This window comes from Sorex fumeus, unplaced genomic scaffold, assembly GCF_029834395.1.
Source record: "Sorex fumeus unplaced genomic scaffold, SorFum_2.1 ptg000131l, whole genome shotgun sequence".
Taxonomy (NCBI): domain Eukaryota; kingdom Metazoa; phylum Chordata; class Mammalia; order Eulipotyphla; family Soricidae; genus Sorex; species Sorex fumeus.
The window spans coordinates 6,493,765-6,499,455 of record NW_026606188.1 but is presented as its reverse complement, the minus strand read 5'-3'; positions in this window follow the sequence as shown (position 1 = coordinate 6,499,455).

Here is a 5,691-nt window from a genome sequence, read left to right as displayed (position 1 = left end):
GATGTTTGGTGTTATTAGAACGATGTCATCAGCAAAGCGGAGGTAGTGTAGTTGCCGACCATCTATCTTCACTCCCATGTTTTCCCATTCCAGTCGTCGCATGATGTTCTCGAGGGTGGCACTGAAGAGTTTTGGTGAAATGGTATCACCCTGCCGAACCCCTCTCTTGATATGGATGATTACTTCTTTGTAGAATGGTGAGATCTTGGTAGTGAATCCGCAATAGAGCTCACGAAGGATCCTGATGTATTGAGTTTGTACACCCTGATTGGCTAGGGCTTCCATGACCACTTCCGTCTCAACAGAATCAAAGGCCTTCTTTAAATCAATGAACGTTAGACAGAGTGGCATCTTGAACTCCCGAGATACCTCAATGAGCTTGGTTATTGTGTGGATATGGTTGATGGTACTGAATCCTTTTCGGAATCCAGCTTGTTCACATGGTTGTCCTTCATCTAGTGTTCTGCTAATCCTATTCAGGATGACTCGAGTGAATAGTTTGTAGATGACAGACAATAGGCAGATTGGGCGATAGTTGCCAATGTCGTGGATGTCTCCTTTCTTGTATAGTAGTACAGTCTTGCTGGTTTTCCATTGGGATGGAACCTTGCATTCAGACAGGTAGCGTGTGAAGAGTCGAGCCAATGTATTGATAAGTACTGATGGTAAGTTCTTCCAGTGTTCAGGTCTGATCTTGTCTGGTCCAGGTGCTCTTTGTTTCTTTACCGACGAGATGGCATGTTGGATTTCGGAAGGGAGAACATTGGGGACGACATATCCATCATGTGGTATGTGGTATGTGGGCAAGTGGATGTGGCTATTAAAGAGATCTGAGTAGAAGTCATGAATAATCTTCTCCATTGCCCTTCTGGAAGATGTGATAGATCCATCATGATATCGGAGGGCAGTCATCTTGGTTTTGTAGTTGGTGAAGGACAGGCGGGCATTACGAATGTTTTTCTCAGCTTCTGCTGCATCTACCAGTACTGCTGCTCTCCTGTTTTTGAGGTCATCCTTGATGGCTTCTCTGCACTGTTTTGCCAGTTCGGACATTTGCTTGTGGTTGCCTGAGGCACGTGCCAAGCCACGTTGGCGAATAAGTTCAAGAGTGTTCGAAGAAAGACGGTTTTTTGTGGTTATCTCTCTCTTGGCATTCCTTGCACAATCATGGAGGTGCTGAATCATTCGATCGTATTCCTCATCAATGTTGTCAATGACGGCATCTTCCCATGTTGCCGCAACAGAGCCTAAGAGTTCCCAGTTGGTGGTTGTTCTGGGAGTCCTCTTCTTAAACCTTGCATTCTTTTCTCCTCGTTCTGTGAGGTAGAATTTTGCACAAAGAAGACGGTGGTCTGATCCCATTTGGAATTTTGGGACAACAGCAACATTGGTTAGGCAAAACCGCCGATTGAATATGATGTGGTCTATTTCATTATGGAACCGTCCATCGGGAGACTCCCATGTCCAACGTTTAGATTCAGCCTTTTGGAATTGTAAGTTACCATGGAAGGTTTTGGTTGACATGATGAACTCAGACAGTCTGTCACCCTATATATAGGAAGTATAATATAATGAAAACAATGTTACTTAGATCAATAACAGGAAATAAGAAAAAGGTAGAAAGTATACTAAAGAACACTCTGACCCTTCCTGTTTACTTTTCATGATTTACCAAAGGTGTAATTTCCTGCATATGCCACAAAAATCACAATACATCCATTTCTCATTAACTTCTTACGCAAACTGAGGATAATGAAGTATTAACTTCTCTGTAGGCTTGAGTTATCAACATAATGACTACTCCACATATTAGAGGTGGTGGGACGGAGAGCTATGCCAAGTACACTTGGCCCTCTGAATGAGATAGCTCCCAGAGCTAGGTCCACTTAAGAACCCTGCATAAGCAGGCAGCTCCCTGCAGGGACTTGCTGTTGTGTCTCTGGGCCAGGGCTGTTGGCGTGCTAAGTTCCACTTTACAAAATTTTCAGCAGATTACAAGGTGGCACTGGAGTTGGTTCATGGGGGTGATTGCCAGTGCTTCCACTTGTATTGGGAAGTGGGTGAGGTAGCCCACCACAACTCTGAGAAAGCATGGAGATTTCAGTTGCCAACCCCACATACCAGAATTTTCAACAGATTATACCTTGGTGAGGTCTGTCCTAAAACAGTGGAGTCAGGTTGGGGGTATGGTAGCGATTTTGGATAGTGGAAGCAAGTGTTTGCTAAGGGCTCCTCTTGAGTGGGCCACCTGACCCACTCAACCAGCCAAACAGCCCTCCTCCTCTTTACCCCAGTCTGTTCAGCCATGTAAGGGTCTGAGATTAACTGTGGTTTTGGATCTCTTTCGAGATTTATCTATGGGTCTCTGAAATAAGGCCAACAAATGAGCTTGTATAGCTGAGCTGGAGGTGGTCTGTGAGTGTGGCTCCCACATACCTAGCTTTGGCCATTTAATTTCTTGGTAAACTTGGTCTCAAGTTATTGGGGTCTGGCCAAAGGCACAGCGGCAATTTGGGGGTATCAGGAAGCCTGAAACCACCATCAGGATTCTGATGCACTTGCCCCACAGGTATAAGTTGATCTGTTGGCAACACCATACCCCCTCGTCCTTTGGTTCTGTTTGTCTTTCAGAACCCCTGGAAGTGCTCAAGGCTTATTCCTAGCTTCATGCTTAGTAATCATTCCTGGTGGTGTCCAGAGAACCATATACAGTGCCAGGGATTGAACAAGCATTTTCAGTATACAAGTCAAGCATCCTTCCCACTCTGCTACCTCTCTGGCCCCTAGAGCCACATTTGTGACCCTTCATTAATAAGCATTAAAGACATAATTTTCAGGTGTTTTCCCAATTCCTGAAACTCTTATCTTTTTTCTGCCTTCATTTCACTTTGCTCTGGTTTCCTGAACTCAATTTTAAGCTATCTTTGTTGTATTATATGTTTTTAAAGTGTCTTTAGTTCCTTTCTGAAACAAGATAAGAAAGAAATCTCAAGAAAGGAATCACTACACTAAAATATGAGAAAGAATGATGCATCTCAAATCTTGATGAGGATTTCCCATTTCTTTGATGTGAATCACTTCTGAGCAATGTAGCTCAGGACTATGTCTGTGCCTTCTGAGACAATGAGAGCCTTGCAGCCAGCTTCTTTAAAGAAACTCTGTCTCCCTCCAGTGCAAGAAAATAGGATTCTCTGTAATCAGAATAATGAATGATGGTCCAGTTTCTGCCCTACATTCTTAATATTCAAGTGGAACAGAACAAAATTTGCAACCTGCAACGTGTAGAAAGCCCTTAAAGAGTTCTCCAGGGTACAAACATATCATATTTCACCACATAGTTGCTCCCACACATGATCCTGGCCACTTATTTCTTTAAGTCCCAGATTTATTTCCAAGCTCTCATGATGTGGTCTTGCATGATTCTGTTCATCATGCTGCATGAAAGGGTAACAGAACAGCAGAGTATCATATGGATATAAAGATGCACCTTCATCTCCTCATAAATTTTGGACCAAGAGTTGGAGTCAGTACTCACCCATTAGTTCCTGCATGCACACAGATATTTAAAAGATAGCTCACACAGTTTGCAGGGTGAGTGGATCATGAGGGTGGTCACCAACTGATGTCTGCTGAAAGTACTCAGGACCTGTCCTTGCCAGCATTACGCCCATGAATGATTCAAAAGTTGCTAAGCTTATAATACCTAAATTAGTCTCAAAAGCTTCAAGCATATTTGTAATATGCTCTCTGGAGTTGAGGGTGTCTCTCTGAGGCAAAGTGACAACATATATGCATTTTACATGAGTGTCAGGCACTGAGTGTGGTGCGGTAGAAAGCAAATGAGACCAATGATGGCCACACAGAATCTTTGAACACCAAAGGTTAAACTTTGTATGTCCATTTCTTTGAAACACGGCAGCAAGTTTTCTCATGTGTAACATTTTTATGAACCAGTAACAGTTAATGTGTTAACTTTTCCCATTTCCAACCAGAAAATTATTTAACAATCACATAGAAACTTAGTACATTAATTTGGATGGTTCTGTTTTGACACATGCTCATGAGTATTCTAGTCTAGTATCCTAGTCTTGCACAAATGATGTTAGTTACAGGGGCTGGAGTGATAGAAAAGAGGGTAGTAATTGGACTGGAGTGATAGACCTGGTTTCAATTCTCAGCATCTCATATGGTCCTGCAGGTCCTTCAGAAGTGATCACTGAGCACAGAGCCAAGAATAAACCCTGAGCACCACCAGGTGCGGCCCCCAAATAAAGAAAAGATAATTTAGTAATAAATAATTTTAGCTAATATGAACACAATTTTTAAAAGACTTTATTGAGTTGTTCCACCCCAGTTTTTGCAGAAAATGTGTCTAAACACTGTGACAATTATGTGGAGAAATACAGTCAACCTCTTCCTTCCCCCATGTGTGCCCTTTTTTTTTTTAATTATAATATATTTTTAATTAAAATTTTGAGTTTTTTTTTATTCTTAACCAAAGCAGTCCTACTCTATTACTTGACTGGTTAATCAATTAACTGATGTGGGTAAAATAAGAGCTTAGAGAGGTGTAGAACATTCTAATATTTTCCTGGGAGAAAATAAAGCCAAATAACCCACTCTGCCTAGTACATCTACCTCAGAGACCTGAATCAACAATGGTCTTCTCTGTATAGAGGTTTTTTTTTTGACATTTTTTTCCCCTTTATTTTATTTTATTTTTTTTTTACAGTTGTAGATTTACAATTTTTTGTGCTTGGGTTTCAATTATACAATGATCAGATACCCATCCCTCCACCAGTGCCCATTTTCCACCACCATGGATAATATCCCTCCCACCCCCATGCCCCCATCCCCCCTGTCTCTGTGGCAGGGCAATACCCTGTGTTCTCTCTCTCCTTTTGGGTGTTGTGGTCTGCAAAAGAGGCATTGAGTGGCAAACATGTTCAGTCCATAGTCTACTTTCGACATGCATCTCCCCTCCTGGGAGGATCCTCCAAACATCCTTTATTTGGTGCTCCCTTCTCTATCTGAACTGCCCTTTCCTCTAGGATACCCGGCTGGCCTCTAAGTTATGGAGTAATCCTCCTGGTGCTGATCTCAGCTATTCTTGGGTATTAATCTCATACTTTGTTACTTTATATCCCCCAGATGAATGCAATCTTTCTATGTCTATCCCTCTCTTTCTGACTCATTTCGCTTAGCATGATACTTTCCATATTGTACCACTTGTATGTAAAGTTCATGACTTCATCTTTTCTAACAGCTACATAGTACTCCATTGTGTAGATGTACCAAAGTTTCTTTAACCAGTCATCTGTTCTTGGGCACTCAGGTTTCTTCCAGTTTCTGGCAATTGTAAAGAGTGCTGCAATGAACAAACAAGTGCAGATGTCACTTTGACTACACATTTTTGCCTCTCTGGGGTATATTCCCAGGAGTGGTATCGCTGGGTCAAATGGGAGCTCAATTTCTAATTTTTTGAGAATCGTCCATACTGTTTTCCAGAAGGGCTGAACCAGTGGACATTCCCACCAACAGTGAAGGAGTGTCCCTTTCTCGCCACAGCCGCGCCAGCATCGGTTGCTTTTGTTCTTTTGAATGTGGGCCAGTCTCTGAGGTGTGAGATGGTATCTCATTGTGGTTTTGATCTGCATCTCCCTGATGATTAATGATGTAGAGCATTTTCTC